Raw genomic sequence first — 27938 nt, 5'->3', positions numbered from 1 at the left:
TTCACTACTGCCGAAAAAGGCAAAGACCAAAAAATCTTTGGGCAGTCTGATGCATAATGGTTTTTGGTATTGTCACGCTATTAACTAATTCAGTTTATATGAGACAAATGGCACTGGAGCATGCTGTCGATATATCCTGATTAGGTCATGGGTGCTGTCAAGTCGAAACATTGTGAGAAATCGTCTTTCTTCACCGAAGCACCTAATCTCTGTCTTCTCAGTGCTGTTTCTTTGCGCACCCAAAACTGAGAACGTGGGTTCCAGTTACTTCTCTTGTATCCTCAGATAAATGAACCATTGTGCAGCAGCTATTTCATAATGACACAGCCGGAAGTTTCGAGGCGGAATGTTCCTTGAGATTCTGAAATGCAGACTTTTACAACCAGGGTCTCCAACAAATTATCCATCGTTAGGAAAAGCATCAATAGGAAGATGAATGTATACTGAAGCACAACTACCATTACCTAGTTTCATGGTTTTCGAGAAGACGCTTATTCGTGATTACTCCTCGTATTTAGCTGTCATCGTTGGAAAACACATCTCCTGAACGAAGAACAACTTACAGGGATTAGACCAAAATGTGGAAACACCACAATAAAAGCATGCTTTCGCATTAATCCTGCAGGTTGCAGTGTTTTATTTGATCACGAGCTGTAGCTGTGCAATGTTCTCAACAAGTTGGAAGTTTGTTGTGAAAACAATGTTCTGTGTAGTTTTCATGACAATGATCTTTCCATCTTGCTGGTGCCCTTATGATGCAGCTTTCGTAACCAAGATATCCCAAACATTTGTTGTTTCTAGAGGGCCCATATCGAAGATTTTCACCACACCAAGCGAAAGCGTAGAACATCATTTCTAATGTGACAACGCAGACTGTCCATCAGAGGAGCGTGATGGGCAGTCATTGAAGAGGATTTGGCCAAAAAATAAGAGGACAAGAGCTGCTAAAGCGACTTCATTATCAGGTCCTATCAGCACAGAAACAACACAAGGAGAATTAAGGGCGATGTGGAGATTAAAAAAAAACTCTGACCTGTGATGCATATGTCCATAACAGATAAACTTGTTTGTAAGGTCATAAAACCTGGTCTTTGGAGCGATGGAAAAATGTTGTCAGACGAATCTTGTCTTAGACTTTTTTTTAACTTCTAGTTGTGCTAACATCCCAAGAGTAAACATAGGCGAGGCTGCAGTGGTGGTTTTGTGAAGCAATCTCCGAGTTTCCCATTACTACCGTAAGGCTATACGAAATTGATCTATTTAATAAACTCGAAATTATATTATAAATTCCTTCAATGCGACTGCACAGTGCTCACTGGCGTTTGAGTATGCAATTCAGGCCTTTGTTGAAGAATCAGGTCGGTTGAGGCCACTACCCTTATAAGAAATAGTTATAGATGTAAAAGTGGAGTTATTATATTTGACAATTTATATATGTATTAACAAAACGAATCAATGAGGATGCCTCCTGGCTGTGGGCAGATTAATATCTGAATAAAGAGAAAGAACTTAAATCGACAACTATGAAACCTAACAAAGCGGATTGGCATTTTATTTTAACTGGCTGAAAGCACAGGACTTTGGGTCACGTTCTTCCCATCAGAATCTAATCACAGTATTAATGAGGATGGGCTGCGGTGCTCAATGGGTCAATGGCCACCCATTTAACTTCTGTAAAATACAAGGCAGACAGTACTAACGCCAGTTCCGCGTGTATTCCCTGTTCTGCTCCTCTGCTCAATGACGGGGATCCTACCCAGCTTTCCTCGTCATGCTGTTACACGTATCAGGTTTGATGTCGCTGCCGGCCGTGGTGGTCTAGCGGTTCTAAGCGCTCAGTCCGGAACCGCGCGACTGCTACGGTCGCAGGTTCGAATCCTGCCTCGGGCATGGATGTGTGTGATGTCCTTAGGTTAGTTAGGTTTAAGTAGTTCTAAGTTCTAGGGGACTGATGACCACAGATGTTAAGTCCCATAGTGCTCAGAGCCATTTGAACCATTTTTTTTTTTTTTTATGTCGCTGTGCCCATTTCGCCGAGCGAACAGGACACAATTCCCTGATGTTATCTGGAGTACTGGATAAGACACACCAATCCATATTTACTCTGTATCACGTGGTACAGGGCACTGTGCTCATATTGGATGGACGCTGAAACCTTGAGTGTCCTGATTTCTACCAAAATCCAGTCGTAGCATTTTAACAAATTTTTAACCAGTGAGGGACTCTCCCGTTCGTCTGCCGGTGCACGGGGAACACTGCTTAGGTCACAACGATTTGGACAATCGCCGTCGTCTTTGGAAAATTCCGCTCATCCGAAAAACTTCCAGACGCTTCATTGGAGCCAGCGTCTAAATAGACACTTTCCGTTCCTCTATTCCGCGATAAAAATAAAAATAGTGCGATTGGTAGAGTTACATTCCATGGTGACGATGGCATCTGCGACATGGCCAAGAGGGAAAAGCGCCTCCCAGCATTATTCTGAAAGAAGTTACATGGAAGTGGGTGGTCGTAGTCCATTTTCGTCCTCGTTACCTACCGATGCCACTATTTTGCAGGAAGTATGGTGTACTATTCTATCTCAAAAGAAATAGGACGTGTTTTTATCCATTCTGAGACGCTTCAAAGTTATTTTGAATAACAACAGATTTACTAAGCTGTATTAAGCATGGTATTGTGTTATAAATATTTTTTTGTAACTCCGTATTTCTGTCCATAACCAGTACCATCTTGTAATGAAAACTGAACGTTTCGTAAAATACTAGCGTTTTAAAATTTTTGTATATTTTCTTTCTTGCCATAGGTCTGCACAATGATGAACTTAAGAAGACAAGTCTAAAGGCTCAGAATATAGTCTAAACGATAGAATTCCACCAAAAACTCGATAATCTTTCTTCTACAGCAGGCCAAAGTCGCTAAGAAGGCTGTAGAATGCGAATACAGACAGTAACGAAATATTACATGCTGTTAATTCACTTTTAGGTTATAAACACACCGGGAAGGAAGACTATTACATACTGACTAATCAAAACTATCCGGAAACTCATATCTAATGCGAAATTTGACTGCTACACGTACCTAGAGACGAATCGACGTCTATCAGAGGAGGCGGGGAGTATTTTGTTGTTAGTAGAGAAGTATGAATGCCCAGGAACTTCGAACTTGCTGAATTAATGATGAATGCACCTGAATAACAGATCCACCAGAGACATTTCAGTCCGTCAGATGCTGAGTAAGTCAAGTACCGATGATGTGACTGTCAAGTGAAAACCCGAAGGAGAAACTAAAGGTAAATTAAAATCAGGGCGATATTTGTTTGTGATGGACAGATGACATCTAGTATAGCGGAGGACGATTTAATAATCGCGTGAAATCTGATAAAGGAGTGAGTTCAAAGAGCTACCAGCGGTCCAGCTACTACAATGACTGTACCATGGGAGTAAAAGAGAGTGGAGGACAATGATAAGTTAGCTCCTCATAAGACACACATTTCTGCAGTGAGTGGTAAGCGACGCCACTCGTAAATGGATCACAGCAAACGTGTGCTTTGGGGTGATGAACCGTGCTATACGCAGCGGCAACACGATTGTATCATTAGCGTTTGATGAGTTCCCGGAGAACCTTATCTATCATCATACACACTGACACGCCAAATAAACTGGTATAGGCATGTGTATTCAAATACAGAGGTATGTTAACATGCAGAATACGGTGTTGCGGTCGGCATCGCCTTTCTAAGACAACATGAGTCTGGCGCAGTTGTTAGAACGGTTACTGCTGCTACAATGGCAGGCTGTCAAGCTTTACGTAAGTTACTGGTGTTACAGTCGGCGCACTACCCATAGAACTCAGCATCCCGTACGACCATTTCATGAGTGTACCGTGAAATCGGTAATCCGATAAAATATCAGATCTCCGACATGGCTGAGGCCGGAAAAAGATCCTACAAGAATGGGACAAAGAATGACTGAAGAGAATCGTTCAACGTGACAGAAGTGCAACGCTTTGCAAACTGCTCAGATTCAACTATGGGCCATCAACAAGTGGCAGAGTGTGAACCACTCAACGAAACATCATCAATATGGGCTTTCGGAACCGAAGACCCACTCGTATACCTTTGGCAACTGCACGACACAAAGCTTTAAATCTCGCCTTCACAAATCATCACCGACAATGGACTGTTGATGATTGGAAACATGTCGGACGAGGCTCGTTTCAGATTGTATCGAGCGGATGGACGTGTAAGAGTATGGCGACAACCTTATGAATACATGGACCCTGCATGTCAGCAGGGGACTGTTGAAGCTGGTAGAGGCTCTGCAATGGTCTTTGGCGGAGCAGTTGGAGTGATACGGGACTCCTGACACGTCTAAATACGACTCTGACTTGTGAAACGTACGTTAGTATCCTGTCTGATCATTGCATCCATTCACGTCCATTGGGCATTCCGACGGACTTGGCAATTCCAGCAGGGCAAGCGACACGCCACACGTCCAGAAATGCTACAGAGTGGCTCCACTCTTCTGACTTCCGCTGGCCATCAAACTACTCAGACATGAACATTACTGAGCACATCAAGGATGGCTCGCGACGTGCTTTACAGAAGAGATCTCCACCCCTCGCACTCTCACAGATTTATGGCTAGCCCAGCAGGATTGATGGTGTCTATTCCGTCCAGCACTAGGTCGGACATGTCGACTCCATGCCACGCCGTTTTACGGCACTTCTGTGTGCTCGCGGGAGCAATACACGATATTAGGCTTGTGTACCAGTTTCTTTAGCTCTTCAGTGTTTAATACTAACAGTGAAATACTGGAAATATGGACATAAGACGGCATCCGTGAAGCAATATTTGCTGACAGTAACATTCCTTAAGATGACTGGCCTGCTCAGACTTTCAAGGTGAACGCAATGAAACAAAATTTAATGTTCATTAATAGGTGTCAAGATACTTTTGATCCGTTAATTTATTCCTCATCGTTTTCATTTATTTCTGTACCTTATTGGTACTAAAATATTTAATAAAATTTCAGTAATTTGGACATCAGAATAAAAATCCGTTGGCGGTAATATGTCACAACTTGGTCTTATAGGGATGCAGCTTTCCCTTGTTACTCTCGACTAGGTTGAAGTGTATATTAACACCATCCACAAAATTTAAATAACATTTTTCCCCTTCTCCTAAGGACTTTCGTATGAAAGAGAGCCACAGATTTACAATTTCGTCAAGAGGCACTATTTCAAAGTTTGAATGCTTACAACATCTGGATGGCCTTGTTGCGAATACATAGCAATATACTTGCCTGAAAAGCGCCCACCAAACAGTTATTTTATTGACTAAGTAACACATGTGATACGGTAATCCGAAAAAATATATCCGAAAATTAAATGTAATAAAATTATGCTTGTATACAAGAAGAAGGGGAATATATAACGTGAAATTAGTTAATGCAGTGCTAAAATTTGAGAAGCTGAGGTGTGACGTGTTGTTATTATTGCGAAGCAGGACATTTCGAATGATTCCTAATGCGAAAATTTATGTATCGGCTAGAAGCGGCCAGTTGTATCGCGACTTCTAGTTGGATAAGTCTGTGGTATTTTGGTCTTAAACTACATTATGTACCAGAGATAATCATCTCAATTTACATACTTACCCTGAACCACCATAGAGTGGGAACTGATATTGTCAGGCAGTTAGTAACTCCACTGCTATATATTCATTATCCCTCATTATGTTGGTGTTCCAACGGCCTTGGTAGCGTTTTCCCACTACTAGTTTTCGATGAATCCATAAACAACCTCCAGTTCTCTTTTTTTTGTATTCAATACCAAACTCATTCATTAAACAGGGAATGTCTGACAGCACACTAAACCACCTTCTTGGTAAAAAATCTTGGAAAATTCCTGCTCTCTCTTTCTATACATGTACACGCTGCTTCCGACTGTCAATAGCTTCTTTTCTTTCAATCTAGAATCAAGCAATTCAGCTTTTTCTTTCGTTAAGCCAAGATTATTAACCAAATCGTTAAATTCTGTCTGAGTATCTGTATTACAATGGAATTCAACGTCATCTGGTTCATCTAAATCAGATTGTACATCAGAAAATGCTTCTGTTTTAATAGAATTTAAACCATCTGGTGGTTCAGGAACTGGTAAATTTACACCTTGCCCTACTGGTCGGATGGCGGAATGAATGTTAGGGTAGCTTATTTCCTTCTTGTTTTTCGAATTATTAATTAATATCAACACTGCAAATTATTATTTCTTCTCTCCCTTCATGTCAGAGGAACAGCAAATGTAAAGGCTTTTACTTCTTTTTTTGACAATTCTCTCAGATCTTTAACACATGCTTAACTAACTTTATGTGGCGCCCTAGATATATCTTGACCACCAACTTAGATCCAAGGTATGATAGATAAACCTTTTTTAGAAAGTGTGTAATGTTTCTTCGGTGTTTTTTAATCACAGATTCACCACATATATAACAACAACCGTCAGCAGAGCTTTTACAGCTACGATTAGACATTGTAACGAGCACATGTACTGGAACCGGAAAAATGAGGTTCGGTTGACGGTAAACGAAACACCATCTGTTAATGCAAAAATACAATCGACCTCTCTTTGCCGGCATATGTTTTTACAGCAGTGTCATTGCACCTCCTTTTCAAATTATTTTAAGTGTATAAAAGCTGTTAAATTCTTTAAAAATGGCTTAATTAAATAAATGTAAGTGTAAAATGTGAGGAAATGGTGGGTTTTTTAAGTATCATATTTGGATTACCCACTAGAAATGCATAAGAATAAGGTATTTTTAGCAAGAAGTTTTTCCATCGTAGGCCTATGTGATAGAAGAGATAGTACCAATTACAGTTGCGGTAACAGTAAATTATAAAGGAAACTAACTAGTTACGATTAGTAGAGGGGAAGGACTTTCTTTAAATCTGTCAAAACGTCGCACATACATCACTCTCCTCAATAGGCTCTTATGGCCTACTAATTGACTTGGCACCGACAGGAACATAGCTGTCGGAAAACAAAAGTAATCCTGGAAAAGTGTTAATTCCTCAGTAAATTGTAAATATCATTCTACAAGATGACATTACGTCAACAAGTTGTTCGGGAGACGTTAGTTGGCCTAAATCTAATGTTTCAGCTTGTCGTCTCGTAGAAACAGTAGCCGTAAGAATGCCTCACTCGTGCCATCTGCTGGGTAACAGACAACACAAACAGAGACGCTCCGCAGTGGCAGCTGTCGCCACGAGATGTCAGACCTTACCAGAGCCGAACCATAGTACAGCGAACTGCCTTATCGACACGGCAGTGCTGAGTTTCAGCTAGTTGACCACGTCTCCGCCTGTAGCGCTCCTATAGCAACGCGTAAAACGGGATCGAAAGGGCGCTTTCGTAAATAGTTCCACTTTTTCATCTTATTTTTGTCGTTTTCAGTCCTACGAATGATTTGACGGAACTGCCTTCGTCATTGTATCCTAAGGAAGCCCTACCATTTCTGTATAATTACTGTAACGTAAACATAGCTGCTCAGACTCCATTTGCTGTATCCCAGCGGCTTAGAAATTTATATCCGCCGTCATTAAAAAGTTTAGGCATTCCCAACTTCTTCAGTGCAGTGTTTCATTTTAACGGACGATGTCGTTTAATTTCCATTTCCTGTTTTAAATGTCCATTTCTATTTTTTTCTATCTTTATGTGTCAGACTTTTTATTTGATAGTTCAACTTTAAACAAAGTACCACTTTGTATATTTGTAACCACCTCCATATTGTATTTTAAAACTTCCCTAAATTTTTTCATCGATGAATATGCGTTGTCATTTCTTCATCCATTTTAGTAAATGCTCTACGCCGAAGAGTGAGATATTGTACTGCTGACAGATTTCCCCCTCTATTCACCCCCCCTCCCCATCCACCATCTTTGGGACGCACGGAATTGAAATAACAATAATAGAATTACTGTTCTTGTGCCTCACCGTTCCATGCATTACCGAACTGGCGACCACTTGGGGCATCCACAGATTCCTTCCCAAAATTAAATCGCACGATAAATAATTCTACTTTCCAGTTCTTCATTAATTAATCGGCCTACACACGTATTCATCAGAATTCTTTTCTACCGCCTTATTTCAGTAACTTGTATTCGCTTCTTGGCCGGACTAATTATAATGATTTTACTACTTGTATGACAGTCATACAAGGTTTTTTGAAAGATATAACTGCCATTAGACTGTTCAGAGCATTTTATTCCACGGTCTAGATTTCGGCCTTGGGCCAGTTTCGAGTGTCACAACTGCAACATATTACAGAACAATGAAAGTATAAGTATCAGAAAAATTAGCAGGACAAACAGTTAAATTAATGTATGGGCTGCATGATGTGTTCTCTGAGAAAATTTGTGTAATATGCTAATCTACTGTCAATTATCATGATTCATTGAGTTGATATGATTGTGGAATAAAACAGATGACCAAGTCACAGGTTTCATCATGGTTACACTGCCTCTAAGCCGTCACTGACATGAACGTAAGTGAAACAATAGTCAAATGCCATCATACAGATGTCCAAGTTTGCACCATGTGATAAGGGGTATGTCATGGGAATAGGTGGTGGGACTCTTCAGTTATACAAGCTGGTTAGTTATATGAAATAAATGGTCACACACATCACTGGAATTTAAAACCCATTACATAAAAGCGTCGTTGTTATAAAAGACCAAGCGTGCAATGATACAAAATGCCGAAAAAATGGAGGAGGGGAAAGCGGAACAGGTTCTTAGCAAATGGGGGAATGGTTCATATTGGATTAAGAGGAATGGATGAGAGATATTAAATAGACAAGGGGTGCAGGGGTATTGACGTGAGAAGATTGTGTAGAATAGTAGATTCTCACTTCAAAGATAATGAAACCAGCTTGTGTAACGAAGAGTCCCACTACCTATTCCCCTGACATAGCACAGTTCGCATGGTGCAAGCTGGAATTATTTTGCGAAGGCCTTCGACGATTATTTCACTTACGTTTATGTCAGTGGCTGCTGAGACGCAGTGTATCCAAGTTAAAACCTGTGATTTTGTCATCTATTTTATTCCACAACCACATCCAATAAATAAGTCATGCTAATTGACAGTAGACTTAACCTATCAAACAAATTTTCTTGCATTTACTTTTGACAAAATTTTTATATGAAAGAAGATACCTATTTTTTACATCACTCGTGTTCTACTCAAGTCTCATGAATTTTTATATGTAACTAAGAGAATGAATCATGCAGTTCATAATTTAATTTATCTGTTTATCCTGCTATTTTTCTAATGCTTCTACTGCCAGTGTGCTTTAATCTATTGTGGTGGAATAAATACAGTTTCACAGTCAAATGGCGGCTGTATCTATTTTTAAAGCTATTTACTGTCGGAGATTTACCTTTGGCATATACCCAAAGGAGAAGCTTCCCAACCCATAGTTTTATATCGGATATTATCAACTACTCTTTTTCAGAAATGATTTGCATGCTGTTGCCAGTTTCATTTTGCTCAATACTGTCTGTCCTTTGGCCATCGTCCATTATTTTCGTTCTCCAATAGCATAACTCATTTCATTGTTTGATGTATCATTTCCTAATGTCACTCCAGCAGCATCACAGGATTTGTTTTACATTTGTTGACATTTATCTCATACCCTCTTACCCACATACTACCCACTCCATTTACAATATGATCCGTGTCCTTTGCCGTCACTGGCAGAAATACAATCTCCTTCGCAAACCTCAGACATTTTATTTATTCGTGCTGAACCTTCACTTTCTTATCACATTTATCCTCTGATTCCTTCAATGCTGGTGAATATATATACCCTTTAATATCGCAGATAGGTAGGCTACAATTCCGTCACGCTTCCTGCTTCCCTTTCACGTTCTTTGATTCTTATAAATAAAGTCTATGTTCCGTACAATTTGCTGATAACCATTTTTCCTCATACTTTGTACACTTGACGGCAAAAATGTGGGTCACTACCGAATACAACCAACATAACGTAGCTGTGTTGCAGGTCCTCGAAACACTACAACGCCATGGGGTACAGTGGCTTGACTACACACAATGGGTACCGCAAGAGACTACTAGAGACCAGAGGTCTTTATGGCAGTTAGTCTAAGCGTCAACTAATATCGTCATACAAAACATGTTAGAAAACACGTTCTTAGCGATGAGACACCCCATAACAGTCATAAACTAACCTTAATTACAACACGTGACATTCCAAAAGTTCTGAGCAAATGGATTATTTTACATATATCGTACAGTAATCTTTAGTCAAAATTAAATACTTGAGATAATATATGGAGTTACAAAGCTGTACAGCAATTGGAGAAATCTTTTTCGCTCTCGAAAAGGTTTTCCATCCACGTGCTGAACGTCGCTCAGTGGCGAGTGGCTCTGGAAACTGGATATTGGACAAACTAGTAAAAAAACGCATTAACGGCAATAAGCACTCTACGGAAATCTCAACATTAACAGCGAGTCACCAGTAATATCATTGGTCTCGTAACGCATCCACAACTACGTGTACACAAATTAGAACTTTAAATGACATGACCAACTTCGTCATTCTGGACCTGAATATAAACCCAGCTCCTATAGCCATTACTAACTAAGATCAGCATTGTTTGTGCCTTATTGAGACCCGATCACTAGGCATAAAGAGATGTGAAGTATAGACGTTGGCACCAGTATCAGTTATCAATTCAGATCCTGAAAATAAATGACGAAAATGTTTGTACTTAACTGGGAATCCTGTCATAACAATTGCCTTCCTGGGAACTTCCCCCAACGACGTTGGTTTCAGTCACAAGGAACAAGGTACGCTCATGTTTAAATTTAAAATGCCATCAATGTGACAATGATGCGAACCCAGCACCTTATCGGAATGTTAACGAAGTACGTAAAATCAGAAGTTAAATATCAAATTTTTTCACCAATAGCAAGATGTTGGAACCTTAAATGACGATAGAATTGTTTTTGCCTGACTGGGATTCGAACCCAGGAACAGACGATAAATAGCTATGGTTGGTTCACCAGTAGCGAGATATGCCCATGTTTAGGTAGACATCAGGGGACGAAAAGTTCTGTGCTGAATGTAATTCAAACTCCGCACACGTGGTCATGAAGACACTTTAACTAACAAATTCTTTTCCAATAATAACTGGGAGTGGCATGTTTGTACTTTCAATGATGTGATGGAAGATACTCTACTGGCTAGAAGGAGTGGCATGTTTGTACTTTCAATGATGCGATAGAAAATACTCTGCCGGCCAGAAGTTGAATCCACAACATATCGTCATTTGACTGTGGTGATCACAACGAACAAGATTCATTCCACAGCAACAGATTAAAGCACAATGGCAGTAGAAGCATCAGAAAAATAGCAGGATAAACAGTAAAATTTAATTATGAACTGCATGATTCATTCTCTTAGTTACATATCAAAAATCATAAGACTTGAGTAAAACACGAGTGATGTAAAAAATAGGTATCTTCCTTCATATAAAAATTTTGTCAAAAGTAAATGCAAGAAAATTTGTTTGATAGGCTAAGTCTACTGTCAATTAGCATTACTTATTTATTGGATGTGGTTGTGGAATAAAATAGATGACAAAATCAAAGGTTTTAACTTGGATACACTGCATCTCAGCAGCCACTGACATAAACGTAAGTGAAATAATCGTCGAAGGCCATCGCAAAAAAATCCCAGCTTGCACCATGTGAACTGTGCTACGTCATGGGAATAAGTAGTGGTAGTCTTCGTTACACAAGCTGATTGCATTATCCTCCATGTGATCCACAGCGCAGTGAACAACTGGTCTCAGGTTGATGTCGTGTTCCTTCACTTCGGTAAGGCACTTGACACCATCCCGCATTGCCGTTTAATGAAAAAAATACGAACTTACGGAGTATCGGAGCAGGCCAGCGATTGGATTCAGAACTTGCTTGCAGACGGAACTCAACATGTCGCTCTTGAAGGAATTAAATTTACAGATGTAAAGGTAATATCCGGAGTACCACAGGGATGTGTGACAGGACTGCTGCTGCTTGCAATATATATATATATATATATATATATATATATATATATATATATATATATATATATATATATATATATGCTCGGGGCGGGGCGGTTAGTAGACCCGAAACCGAGCGCCTCCCCAGGTGGCGGATAGGGGAATGCCTCCTAGATATAGGTGGTACCGAGGAAATGAAATACTCGGGGCGGACCAAAACTACTAGTAGCGTCTGTTCCTAGAGTGGGTGGCTACAAAAGGCGTCTGCTCCACGTGTCAGTGGCGGCCTCAACCAACCTCCTGATCTGGAAAGTCAGGTTGTAGTCGGCAGCATGCCATACATCCAACTACTAAACATCATGATGGTACAACGGGAAAAATCTCATTACCCCGGGCCCCAGTCAATAGACTGGGATCGTCGTGAGCATCGGCTCATGGACATCATGAGAAGAATCGGAGCTTCTCAAACTCCCTCAAGACCAAACGCAAACACTACATCGGCACACTCAACGTGAACACACTGATGAAGACAGGAAAGATGAAACAACTGACAGGCACTCTCGAAAAATTTTAAATCAAAATATGTGCACTGCAAGAAACGCGATTCACAGACGAAGACCATTTCAACACGGAGAATTTCAGAATATACAAGGGAAAACCATCGAGACAACTGAAAAACCTAAGGCTCTTTGGCACAGGATTTGCAGTACACAGGTCCATCACGGACAGCATAATCGACATTTCGTCACCAAACGAAAGAATCAGCATCATCACAGTGAAATCAGCCAACAAATCCTACACACTTATCAACGCACATGCACCGACTAATGACTACAACAGGAAAAACCCGGACGAAATTGATGACATCTGGACGACAATGGAAGAAACTATCAGAAAAATTCCTGCACATAGAGTCAAAATAATACTGGGAGACTTCTACCCTAAACTTGGAAAAGAAAAGATATACAGACATACAAGGACACCAACAAGAACAAATAACATCTGATAGACTTTTGCAAAAGCCACGACCTCGCCAGTATGTCAACAAAATCCAAGAAACCAACACGAAAACTTACGAATTGGAAGTTCCCCAGCTGCAAGCAAGAACTACAAATCGACCAATTAAAAGTCAGAAAGACACACAAAGAGAAATTTTGAACATAGCCACCCGTAAAGGCTACTTTGACTCAGACAACCACCTACTACAGATCAGGATTCGTCTTTTGCCCAAGAAAAAGCTCCAGAATAATAAAATTGTTAGACCAGATCCAGAATACGTTACTTTAAACCAGACACAAATATTACACAAAATAAAAATGGAGAAAACGACAGACTGGACACAACTTTCACGTAGAATCAGAGAGGCCATGAAACTAGCACAAGCGCCACGTATAAGGAAACACCGTTGGTGGAACCACATATGTGACCAAGCTATTGACCAACGAATAAGTGCATGGAAAAATTTAGTAGCCATAAATCCCAAGAGAATTGGATGAACTTCTTCAAAACACAGAAGCAATCAAGCAAAATCATTCGCAGTGAAAAACGACAGTATGATAAACGGCGACTGACGGAGATCGAATCGGACTTCATGAAGAACAATACAAGAAACTTCTACAGAATGTTCAGAGAAAATATGACTGGATACCAACCACCCAACTTATGCTTCATAATACCGGATGGAACCCTAGAAACCAATACCAAAAACAATTGTGACATTCTGGCAAAGTACTTTGAAAAACTGCTCAACACAGACCCCCCAATGGTAGAAATGATGACAGAAACGAGCACGTACGATCCAGATAGTGAACCTCCAACTCTAGAAGAAGTTAAAGAAATAATCAAGTCACTCAAGAATCATAGAGCACCAGCAGAAGATGGCATCATCGCGGAAATATGGAAGCTACAAGACCCAGAACTCAACAAAGACATCCACAGTATCTTGGAAGATATCTGGAAGACCATGAAAATTCCTGACGACTGGAAAATTGCACTGATACACCCACTACACAAAAAAGGCGGACCAACCACTTTGATTGGTGAATACCAAGCAGGCCTCCGAAAAGGGCGATCTTGTGGGAACTAATTTGTAACCTGAAAATGATTTTACAACACAAACAGAACCTGATCATTACCTTTGTCGACTTCAAAAAGGCGTACGACTAACGACCGGAAAACTCTCTTCAAAATTCTAGAAGAATACAGAGTAGACAATAAAACACGGGCTATCATAGAGCAAACTTTAACCAACACTACGTCCAAAGTAAAGTTCTGTGGGGAACTATCAGAGCCCTTTGAAATTCGCACAGGTGTCCGACAAGGCGATTGCCTCTCACCTCTCCTTTTCAATCTGGAGTTAGATAAGGTCATAAGAGAATGGGAAACATCACAACAGGGGTAACCTTAGGAAACCTACATATAAAATGCCTGGCTTTTGCAGACGATTTGGCGATTGTCACAAAAAGTATAAAGGAAACAAAAGACGCTATTGAAAAACTGCACGAAATCGATTCCTAAACTGGACTACAGATCTGTTACGAAAACACTCTGTTTATGAGCACAAAGAAACTCTCATCTCTGAACAAAATGTATGGCACGATTTACAAAACGGCAAACTTCAAATACCTCGGTGAAACACTACAAATGAGTGGACATAACAGAGACTCAAAAGAAGAAAGAAAGACTAACCTGGACAAGGCATACAAATTAGTGTGGAATCATTACAACAAGAAGTGTATCTCACAAAAAGCCAAATTACGCCATTACAACTATGCAGCATTACTATATGCAACAGAGATCACACTAATCCTAGGGCATACACGTATGAGACAATTAGAAAAAGTAGAACGGAAAATACTTAGTAAAATATTTGGCGCAACTAACAACAATGGAATATGGATCAAGAAACCTACAGAGGAACTATACAAACATACGGACACAATCACAGAAACGATTAGAAAACGCAAACTACAATTCTATGGACACCTATACAGAATGCTATCACACAGGCTGACCAAGCAGATCTTTGACTGGGTAACAACTAGAAACAACAAATGGGTAGCAGAGGTAGAAAACGACCTGAACCAACTCAACATAACAGCACACACAATAAACGACAGAATAAAATTCAGAAACATCATTAAGAAAAGTAAACTACATGAGATACAATGTGACAAACGAACAGGCATAAAATGGACTGAAGAATGCAAGCAAGATCACAGCCAGAAGATGAAAGAAATATTGGCAGCCAAAAAGGCAATCAAGATGAAGCCGAAGTCACAAAACCGACAAAAAGCGTGGACAGAGGACCGGAAACAGAAACACACCGAGCGAATGAGGGAAGTTTGGGCAGCAAGGAAGGCAGCAAAAGGAACTGGCCATGTAGTTTAGTCCAAATGCGCTCATTAAGGGCAAAACACCAATAATATATACAGGGTGTTTCAAACATGACCGGTATATTTGAAACGGCAATAAAAAATAAACTAGCAGCGATAGAAATACACCGTTTGTTGCAATATGCTTGGGACAACAGTACATTTCCAGGCGGACAAGCTTTCGAAATTACAGTAGTTACAATTTTCAACAACAGATGGCACGGCAAGTGATGTGAAAGATATAGAAGCAACGCAGTCTGTGGGTGCACCATTCTGTACGTCGTCTTTCTGATGTAAGCGTGTGCTGTTCACAACGTGCAAGTGTGCTGTGGACAACATGGTTTATTCCTTAGAACAGAGGATTTTTCTGGTGTTGGAATTCCACCGCCTAGAAGACAGTGTTGTTGCAACAAGACGAAGTTTTCAACGGAGGTTTAATGTAACCAAAGGACCGAAAAGCGATACAATAAAGGATCTGTTTGAAAAATTTCAACGGACTGGGAACGTGACGGATGAACGTGCTGGAAAGGTAGGGCGACCGCGTACGGAAACCACAGAGGGCAACGCGCAACTAGCCTAGCAGGTGATCCAACAGCGGCCTCGGGTTCCGTTCGCTGTGTTGCAGCTGCGGTCCAAATGACGCCAACGTCCACGTATCGTCTCATGCGCCAGAGTTTACACCTCTATCCATACAAAATTCAAACGCGGCAATCCCTCAGCGCCGCTACCATTCGCTAACGATATAGTGCACAGGATTGATGACGGCGATATGCATGTGGGCAGCATTTGGTTTATTGACGAAGCTTATTTTTACCTGGACGGCTTCGTCAATAAACAGAACTGGCGCATATGGGGAACCGAAAAGCCCCATGTTGCAGTCCCATCGTCCCAGCATCCTCAAAAGGTACTGGTCTGGGCCGCCATTTCTTCCAAAGGAATCATTGGCCCATTTTTCAGATCCGAAACGATTACTGCATCACGCTATCTGGACATTCTTCGTGAATTTGTGGCGGTACAAACTGCCTTAGACGACACTGCGAACACCTCGTGGTTTATGCAAGATGGTGCCCGGCCACATCGCACGGCCGACGTCTTTAATTTCCTGACTGAATATTTCGATGATCGTGTGATTGCTTTGGGCTATCAGAAACATACAGGAGGCGGCGTGGATTGGCCTCCCTATTCGCCAGACATGAACCTCTGTGACTTCTTTCTGTGAGGAAACTTGAAAGACCAGGTGTACTGCCAGAATCCAGAAACAATTGAACAGCTGAAGCAGTACATCTCATCTGCAAGTGAAGCCATTCCGCCAGACACGTTGTCAAAGGTTTCGGGTAATTTCATTCAGAGACTACGCCAATTTATTGCTACGCATGGTGAATATGCGGAAAATATCGTACTATAGAGTTTCCCAGACCGCAGTGCCATCTGTTGTTGACAATTGTAACTACTGTAATTTCGAAAGTTCGTCTGCCTGAAAATGTACTGTTGTCCCGAGCATATTGCAACAAACGGTGTATTTCTATCGCTGCTCGTTTAGTTTGTATTGCCGTTTCAAATATACCGGTCATTTTTGAAACACCATATATATATATATATATATATATATATATATATATATATATATATGATCTCGCAGAACGCGTCGGATGCTCTTTAACGCCATTTTCAGATGAAGCAGTACTCTATAACAAAGTATCAACGCCAGAAGATAGTAAGAATTTGCAGAACGACCTGAAAGGAACAGATGATTGATGCAGACTCTCGCAGTTGGCGATGAACTTAACAAATGTAACATATTGCGCATACATAGGAAAACAAATCCGCTACTATATAGCTATAGTATTGATGACAAACAGCTGGAGACTGCGTTTGAGGTAAAATGTCTAGGCATAACTATTTAGAGCGCAGCTGTTCACTGCGCTGTGGATCTCATGGAGGAACTGAGCAAGCTGAGTTTCACAGGATCTCTGTTTGTGGAATCGATGTTGATTTTTATAGACAGGATGTCTATTTTCCAAAAACGTCATAATTCTTGAGCATAAACATGTTCAATAATTCTATTACCGACTGACGTCAACGATATAGATCCATAATTGTTTTGCTCTGTCTTACGACCTTTCTTTAAAACGGGATGACCTGCGCTTTTTTCCAGTCGTTAGGTGACTTTCGTTGCTGAAGTGATCTACGATTAATTACTGCTAGAAGAGGAGCAAGTTCTTTCGCGTAATCAAAGCGACCTTCCCAGCATGTCTGCAACGAAATATTTGTCAGTCACAACCATGTAATAAATTGCAAGAATGACCGGAGACTGCGTCGCAAACTGTCAATAATAATGAAGATAAATTCTTCTCGGGTTGACAGCCGAGTCAATGCGTTGTTCTCCAACAACGTTTCAGCAAGTTTCTTACTTGCCATCTTCAGGCGAAGATGGCAAGTAAGAAACTTGCGGAAACGTTGCTGGAGAACAACGCATTGACTCGGCTGTCAACCCGAGAAGAATTTATCTTCAAGATTCGCCGAGAAAGTCTGCATTCTCATGTCCATAATAATGTTACCAATAGGGCGGGAATTCACTTTCTCCATGAATACAGACCCATTTTAACAATCACATGAGCGAACTTTATACATCTTCATGCAGACGGCATTTGGAGTCAATTAGTTCACAAAAGCACAATTCTCACAGCGACAGTACCGCTACACGGCTTCTGGGTGACAAAGAACGCAGAATATGAACAGTAGCTGACGACCGTACTGTGATCCAATGAATCGTCATTTTGAATGTTTTTAACTGATAAAAATCGAGTGAACCGATGGCTAAATGAAGCACTAAAACTGATTCCTGTGAGGGGTGTGGTAGCAGCTGGAACCTATTCATTGGGCTATTTTCCGTTCCATGGCCTGAGCACAGGTATTCGTTTTACCGAGAAAGTGAACCACTACGGTTATTTCAGCATTCTCGGTGAAAAACTCTTGGCTTTTCTTCTACAACTACATGACGGGTATCATGTGGGCACCACGGTAGTTCAAGGCGGCAACAGCAGCGTTCACAAAGTTGTTCTAACAGATTGAAATTACGAAGAAATTTTGGTCTTATGTTAAGTACACAAACGGCAAGACGCAGTCAATACCCTAGCTGCGCAGTGCCAATGGTACAGTTACCGACGACTGTGCCGCTAATGCGGAGGATTTATCGAACGCAGTTTTCTGATATTCCTTCACCAGGGGAGATGAATCGAATATTCCAGAATTTGAAACACGAATAGCTGCTATCATGAGTTTCTTAGAAGTAGATACCTTAGCGGTTGCGAAGCAACTCAAACAACTCAAATCGCTTGATACGGGCAAGTCTTCAAGTCCAGACCGTATACCGATTGGATTCCTTTCAGATTACGCTGATACAATAGCTCCATACTTAGCAATCATATACAACAGCTCGCTCACCGATAGATCTGTACCTACAGATTGGAAAATTGCGCAGGTCGCACCAGTGTTTAAAAAGGGTAGTAGGAGTAATCCATCGAACTACAGACATATAATATTGACGTCGGTTTGCAGTAGGGTTTTGGAGCATATACTGTATTCAAACATTATGAATCACATCGAAAAGAACGATCTAATCATACGTAATCAGCATGGCTTCAGAAAACATCGTTCTTGTGCAAAGCAGCGAACTCTTTATTCACATGAAGTAATGGCCGCTATCGACAGGGGATCTCAAGTTGATTCCGTATTTCTAGATTTCCGGAAGGCTTTTGACACCGTTTCTCACAAGCGACTTCTAATCAAGCTGCGGGTATCGTCTCAGTTGTGCGAATAGATCCGTGATTTCCTGTCAGGAAGGTAGCAGTTCGTAGTAATACACGGCAAATCATCGAGTAAAACTGAAGTGATATCAGGTGATCCCCAAGGAAGCGTCCTGGGACTTCCGCTGCTCCTGATCTATATAAATGACCTGGGTGACAATCTGAGCAGTTCTCTTAGGTTGTTCGCAGATGATGCTGTAATTTACCGTCTAGTAAGGCCATCCGAAGACCAGTATCAGTTGCAAAGCTATTTAGAAAAGATTGCTGTATGGTGTGGCGTGGCAGGTGGCAGTTGACGCTAAATAACGTAAAGTGTGAGGTGATCTACATGAGTTCCAAAAGAAATCCGTTGGAATTAGATTACTCGATAAATAGTACAATTTTCAAAGCTGTCAATTCACCTAAGTACCTGGTTGTTAAAATTACGAAAAACTTCAGTTGTAAAGACCACATAGTTAATATTGTGGGGAAGGCGAGCCGAAGGTTGCGTTTCATTGGCAGGACACTTATAAGATGCAACAAGTCCTCTAAAGAGACAGCTTATAGTACACTCGTTCGTCCTATGCTAGAATATTGTTGAGCGGTGTGGGATCCTTACCAGCTGAGATTGTCCGAGGATATCGAAAGGGTGCAAAAAAGGGCAGCTCGTTTTGTATTTTTGTTTATTTTTTTTTTTTTTTTGTCATCAGCCTACTGACTGGTTTGATGCGGCCCGCCGCGAATTCCTTTCCTGTGCTAACCTCTTCATCTCAGAGAAGCACTTGCAACCTACGTCCTCAATTATTTGCTTGACGTATTCCAATCTCGGTCTTCCTCTACAGTTTTTGCCCTCTACAGCTCCCTCTAGTACCATGGAAGTCATTCCCTCACGTCTTAGCAGATGTCCTATCATCCTGTTCCTTCTCCTTGTCAGTGTTTTCCACATATTCCTTTCCTCTCCGATTCTGCGAAGAAGCTGATCATTCCTTACCTTATCAGTCCACCTAATTTTCAACATTCGTCTATAGCACCACATCTCAAATGCTTCGATTCTCTTCCGTTCCGGTTTTCCCACAGTCCATTTTTCACTACCATACAATGCTGTACACCAGACGAACATCCTCAGAAATTTCTTCCTCAAATTAAGGCCGGTATTTGATATTCGTAGACTTCTCTTGGCCAGAAATGCCTTTTTCGCCATAGTGAGTCTGCTTTTGATGTCCTCCTTGCTCCGTCCGTCATTGGTTATTTTACTGCCTAGGTAGCAGAATTCCTTAACTTCATTGACTTCGTGACCATCATTGCCGATGATAAGTTTCTCGCGGTTCTCATTTCTACTACTTTTCATTACCTTCGTCTTTCTCCGATTTACTCTCAAACCATACTGTGTACTCATTAGAATGTTCAACCCGTTAAGCAGAACATTTAATTCTTTCACTCAGGATAGCAATGTCATCAGCGAATCATATCATTGATATCCTTTCACCTTGTATTTTAATTCCACTCCTGAACCTTTCTTTTATTTCCATCATTGCTTCCTCGATGTACAGATTGAAGAGTAGGGGCGAAAGGCTACTGCCTTGTCTTACTCTTTTCTTAATACGACTACTTCGTTCTTGAATGTCCACTCTTATTATTCCCTCATGGTTGTTGTACATATTGTATATGACCCGTCTCTCCCTACAGCTTACCCCTACCTTTTTCAGAATCTTGAACAGCTTGCACGATTTTATATTGTCGAACGCTTTTTCCAGGTCGACAAATCCTATGAACGTGACTTGATTTTTCTGTAGCCTTGCTTCCTTTATTAGCCGTAACGTCAGAATTGCCTCTCTCGGCCGGCCGCGGTGGTCTCGCGGTTCTAGGCGCGCAGTCCGGAACCGTGCAACTGCTAAAGTCGCAGGTTCGAATGCTGCCTCGGGCGTGGATGTGTGTGATGTCCTTAGGTTAGTTAGGTTTAAGTAGTTCTAAGTTCTAGGGGACTAATGACCACAGCAGTTGAGTCCCATAGTGCTCAGAGCCATTTGAACCATTTTTTGCCTCTCTCGTGCCTTTACTTTTCCTAAAGCCAAACTGATCGTCACCTAGCGCATTCTGAATTTTCTTTTCCATTCTTCTGTATATTATTCTTGTAAGCAGCTTCGATGCATGAGCTGTTAAGCTGATTGTGCGATAATTCTCGCACTTGTCACCTCTTGCCGTTTTCGGAATTGTGTGGATGAGGCTTTTCCGAAAGTCAGATGGTATGTCGCCAGACTCATAGATTCTACACACCAACGTGAATAGTCGTTTTGTTGCCACTTCCCCTAATGATTTTAGAAATTCTGATGGAATGTTATCTATCCCTTCTGCCTTATTTGACCGTAAGTCCTCCAAAGCTCTTTTAAATTCCGATTCTAATACTGGATCCCTTATCTCTTCTAAATCGACTCCTATTTCTTCTTCTATCACATCAGACAAATATTCACCCTCATAGAGGCTTCCAATGTATTCTTTCCACCTATCTGCTCTCTCCTCTACATTTAACAGTGGAATTTCCGTTGCACTCTTAATGTTACCATAGTTGCTTCTGATGTGACCAAAGGTCGTTTTGACTCTCCTGTATGCTGAGTCTGTCCTTCCGACAATCATATCTTTTTCGATGTCTTCACATTTTTCCTGCAGCCATTTCGTCTTAGCTTCCCTGCACTTCCTATTTATTTTATTCCTCAGCGGCTTGTATTTCTGTATTCCTGATTTTCTCGGAACATGTTTGTACTTCCTCCTTTCATCAATCAACTGAAGTATTTCTTCTGTTACCCATGGTTTCTTCGCAGATACCTTCTTTGTACCTATGTTTTCCTTCCCAACATCTGTGATGGTCCTTTTTAGAGACGTCCATTCCTCTTCAACTGTGTTGCCTACTGCGCTAGTCCTTATTGCTGTATCTATAGCGTTAGAGAACTTCAAACGTATCTCGTCATTCCTTAGAACTTCCGTATCCCACTTCTTAGCGCATTGATTCTTCCTGACTAATGTCTTGGACTTCAGCCTACTCTTCATCACTACTATATTGTGCTCTGAGTCTATATCTGCTCCTGGGTACGCCTTACAATCCAGTATCTGATTTCGGAGTCTCTGTCTGATCATGATGTAATCTAACTGAAATCTTCCCGTATGTCCCGGCCATTTCCAAGTATAACTCCTCGTCTTTTGATTCTTCAACAGGGTATTCGCTATTACTAGCTGAAACTTGTTACAGAACTCAATTAGTCTTTCTCCACTTTCATTCCTTGTCCCTAGCCCATATTCTCGTGTAACCTTTTCTTCTACTCCTTCCTCTACAACTGCATTCCAGTGGCCCATGACTATAAGATTTTCGTCCCCCTTTACATGCAGCATTACCCTTTCAATATCCTCATACACATTCTCTATCTGTTCATCTTCAGCTTGCGACGTCGGCATGTATACGTGAACTATCGTTGTCGGTGTTGGTCTGCTGTCGATTCTGATTAGAACAACCCGGTCACTGAACTGTTCACAGTAACAGACCCTCTGCCCTACCTCCCTATTCATTACGAATCCTACACCTGTTATACCATTTTCTGCTGCTGTTGATATTACCCGACACTCATCTGACCAGAAATTCTTGTCTTCCTTCCACTTCACTTCACTGACCCCTACTATATCTAGACTGAGCCTTTGCATTTCCCTTTTCAGATTTTCTAGTTTCCCTACCACGTTCAAGCTTCTGATATTCCATGCCCTGACTCGTAGAACATTATCCTTTCGTTGATTATTCAATATTTTTCTCATGGTAACCTCCCCTTGGCAGTCCCCTCCCGGAGATCCGAATGGAGGACTATTCCGGAATCTTTTGCCAATGGAGAGATCATCATGACACTTCTTCAACTACAGTCCACATGTCCTGTGGATACACGTTACGTGTCTTTAATCCAGTGCTTTCCATTGCCTTCTGCAGCCTCATGTCGTGGATCATTGCTGATTCTTCCGCCTTTAGGGGCAATTTCCCACCCCTAGGACAAGAGAGTGACCTGAACCTTTATCCGCTCTCCGCCCTCTTTGACAAGGACGTTGGCAGAATGAGGCTGACTTCTTATGCAGGAAGTCTTCGGCCGCCAATGCTGATTATTTATCAAAGCTTAGGCAGTGGCGGGGATGGAACTCGGGACCGAAGACGTTTTGATTATGAATCAAAGACGCTACCCCTAGACCTCGGGTTCCTTATATTTGTATTATCACGTGATAAGAGAGAGAGCATGGCAGATATGATACCCGAGTTGGGATGTAAGTCATTATAGCAAAGACGATTTTCTTCGCGGAGAAGCTACTTACGAAATTTCAGTCACCAACTTTCTCTTCCGAATGCGAAAATATTTTGATGACCCCCACCTTCATAGGTATGAATGATCATCAAAACAAAATAAGAGAAATCAGAGCTCGAACAGAAAGGTTTAGGTGCTGATTTTTCTCGCGCGCTGTTCTGGATTGGAATGGTAGAGAGATAGTATGATTGTGGTTCCATGAACCCTCGGCCAAGCACTTAAATTTGAATTGCAGAGTAATCATGTAGATATAGATGTAGATGTAAATATACTTGCTCTCTGTTGCTGCTTTACTGTCACGCTAAATCACCTGTTGCTGACTCCGCTGAAAATCTGTTACACTATTCCTTAAACGCGACCTACGCTATCTGTAATACGGTATAATACAGTATTTCCCCATTTGTGATAATACAGAATGATTACGGCTGAGACTGAGGGATTCAGCAGTAACATTGAGAAAATCCGAAATTTCTGAAATATACTGCGCCGCCTGTAAATACTGTGCGGTTTGTGGACAGTATTGACCATATCGTTGACTCTCGCTTCCTGAAGTGGATAACGTTGTGTTCCCTTTTCGTTGTTGTGTTGAAAATAAGTTGAGAATAAGACGAAAGAAGGTTATTAATAGAATGCATCGAAACAAATACTTACGAACGTGAGAGCACAAACAGAAATTACTAGAGGAACGTATCTAAATCCCAACCCCAAACGTTCCCCTTGGACTCTAGATTATGCATTGTGCTGAACTCTGGTGTCAGTTCTCTAAGCATTAGTTAAGGCTTGTGCCACTATGTAGTGCTGAGCCCGAATCATCAACTCAAGCTGCCGCTTGCTCATATAACATGTTTTTCGTGAAATCAAAGTTTTCAGACAGTGCTACTTATTGCTACTTTTCGTTAGGATACTGGATGGTGAGTAATAATATCTATACACATTTTTAATGGAAAGGATTGGGGATCATGTTTATATCTAAGTTACGTTATTTTGAAGTTTATCTAAAGAGTTACTTTAATTATAAATATGACAGTATGAGGGCCTCAGATGGGACCTCCTTTTTGTTCCCAAATCGAAACCCTTATTTTTTAACGTATTCGTTTCGATTTCTGTTCCACAATCCAAGGGAGGAAAATGGTGGAAACGAAGCAGAAGGGGTGCAGTCCAAACAGAATGAAAGAGGCCATAGATACTATTAGAAGTAAAAATATCGGCTGGAAAGAAGCAAGTAAGCAGTATAAAGTGCCGAAAGCTATGCTAATGAAATTATGTAACATGAAGTACGGCACTCCAGAGGAAGCGGCGAATGTTAAAAGGGGCAGACGTACAGTTTTCGGCAGTGCCCTTGACAATGAGCTTGTCACTTTTATCTTACAATGGAGGCTTCGTTTTTCGGGCTTACTCGTAGTGACCCGAAGAGAATGGGTGCTCAGATGGCAGAAAACAATGGACTTGAACTTCCTTTCAATAATTACATCGCTGGAAGAAAGTGGGTTAGACTTTATTTAAAACGTCATCATGCTAAATTATCAGAAAGGAAATCTACTGGTACATCTTACAGTAGGGCCTGTGGTTTCACCAAAGTAAATACACAGAAGTTCGGGAATCTTCTAGATTTTACACTAAAGGAAAGTTGACCCAGACAAAATGTATAATGTGGAGGAATGCGGAATCACTGAAGTACAATCCAAAGTTGCGAAACTAATCGGCTTCCAGGGAAAAGACCAATAGATACTTTAACATTAGAAGGGAGGGGAGCTCTTACAACTTCAGTCTGCTGCATGAATGCTTCTGGTGCATTTGTATCTCCTCTGGAGATTTTTTAGTCCAAAAAGCAAAAATAGGAGTGACCAAATGCAAAAGGGCCACCACCAGGCACAATATCTGCAGCACGTCCTTCTGGTTCGATTCAAACCAATCTATTCGCTCAATGGTTCCAATAATTCGTTAAAAACATCAACCCCACAAAATAAAAGCCTGTGCTACTGATCTTGGATGGGAACTTAAGCCATACACAGAACGTTGACAGTAGATCTGGAGATAGCAAACCATGTTACCATAGTGTCATTGCCTCCTCATACCTCGCATAAATTGCAGCCGTAGGATAGGATATTTATGAATCCTTTGAAAGTCTAATATAGCGAAAAAGTCTGGCAGTGGCTGAGACAAAATCAACGGAATCCCTGTGCTTATAACATCATGGAGCTATTTGGCAGAGCTTAAGTCAAATTTCAAACAGCTCAGATTGCTATCTATGGTTTTAAAGTTACAGAGATGTACCCCTGGAAGAAGACGCTTTTTTCTGATGCCGAATACGCTGAAGAAGCCAACAAGAAGCAGATAACCTCTTTTCATTTAACCTTTAAGAGACAACCGTTGATATCAGTTAATCCATCAACTTGTTTTTCAAACCAAGCAGAGCCTTTCGACCTAAACAAGGCATCATCATCTTCAGCAGTTCAGCAAGAGCAATGCCGTCCAAACAAGCCATCAACATCTTGGGCAGATCAGAGGTTGACTCCACCACCATGTGGAGCATCACCAGAATTTGGCTCGTCTACCAAAAACAGTCCATTTGGAATATGTTAGGTTCCGCATATCAAAAGGCGGACACCAACTTGGGGACGAAAAGGTCTGCAAAACACAACTGGATGAAACTCAGAAAGCTAAGAAAAAAACAAGCTACAAAACAACAGAAACGTGTTCAAGGACAAAAGGGTAGGCGTGGTCACGGTCACGGTTATGTATCAGTCAGATCTTCAGGAAAAGGAAAAGCACCGTTAAAAAAGCGACTTCATTCCAAGAAAGAGGGACAATAAAGTCAGGAATGAAAATGAACATACCAGCAACTCTAGTGGAACGTCTGAATTAAAAGTCATTCCAGGATTTACACCTCTCCAAGATTATGAATGCGCTGAGTGAATCTTTTGGTCTGGGTTTTTTTCAGAGGACACAAAAGGAGAATTGTGCATCATGTGCCTGATGTGTACCTTCTGGACATATACAGAGTGTGCAGGGGCTGAAAAAGGCAATTAAATTTGTGACTTCTGCCCCTAAAGGCAATGAATTGATAAATTGTTCGATTTTTGTATCATTTTGTAATTTTTTCTGCTTCAAAATTCGTACTTGATTTCATTAAAGCAATACTTCTAACTTTAATTGTGTTTTATTTCACTGTGAAATCTCTGTGACTCATTTTCATTGGTATTTGAAATATTTTAAAAGGGGCTCCAAATTTGGCACCGATTGTCCAAAAAGAAGAACTGTAAGCTTTCCTTGTAAATTTATTAGAATAAGAAAATTATTTCAAACTGTTGAATTGACAACTAAATGAAGTATATGTAGAAGCTGGCGGCTACACGGGTAGCGGAGGCTGTGTGGCGTGGACTGGGCGGTTTTTTAGGTTAGAAGGCCTCGGGAAAGTGCGGGATGGGCTGCAATGTCAAAGGGTGCTTGGCAATTACAGGACGTGCTTGGATCAAGGAACAGTCGGAATTTTAGTTGTAAATTGTTGTAGTTGCGCTGGAAAAGTCCCTGAACTTCAAGCGTTAATAGAAAGCACAGAAGCTGATATCGTCATAGGTACAGAAAGCTGGCTAAAGCCTGATATAAGTTCTGCAGAAATTTTTACGAAGTCTCAGACGGTGTTCAGGAAAGATAGATTAGGCAGAACTGGTGGTGGAGTGTTTGTGTCTGTCAGTAGTGGTTTATCTTGTAGTGAAGTCGAAGTAGATACTCCGTGTAAATTAGTGTGGGTGGAGGTTATACTTAACAGCCGAATTAAGTTAATAATTGGATCCTTCTACCGACCCCCAGACTCCGATGATACAGTTGCGGAACAGTTCAGAGAAAGTTTGAGTCTCGTAACAAATAAATACCCCACTCATACGGTTATAGTTGGTGGGGACTTCAACCTACCCTCGGTATGTTGGCAAAAATACTTGTTCAAAACCGGTGGTAGGCAGAAAACGTCTTCCGAGATTGTCCTAAATGCTTTCTCCGAAAATTATTTCGAGCAGTTAGTCCACGAACCCACGCGAATTGTAAATGGCTGCGAAAACACACTTGACCTCTTGGCCACAAACAATCCAGAGCTGATAGAGAGCATCATGACTGATACAGGGATTAGTGATCACAAGGTCATTGTAGCTAGGCTCAATACCATTTCTTCCAAATCCATCAGAAACAAACGCAAAATAATTTTATTTAAAAAAGCGGATAAATTGCCACTAGAAGCCTTCCTAAAAGACAATTTCCATTCCTTCCGAACTGACTATGCGAATGTAGACGAGATGTGGCTCAAATTCAAAGATATAGTAGCAACAGCAATTGAGATATTCATACCTCATAAATTGGTAAGAGATGGAACGGATCCCCCGTGGTACACAAAAAAGGTCC

The sequence above is a fragment of the Schistocerca gregaria genome, chromosome 7, assembly GCF_023897955.1.
Source record: "Schistocerca gregaria isolate iqSchGreg1 chromosome 7, iqSchGreg1.2, whole genome shotgun sequence".
In the NCBI taxonomy this organism is placed as follows: domain Eukaryota; kingdom Metazoa; phylum Arthropoda; class Insecta; order Orthoptera; family Acrididae; genus Schistocerca; species Schistocerca gregaria.
The sequence above is the reverse complement of the archived record's forward strand: the minus strand, read 5'-3'. Positions refer to the sequence as shown.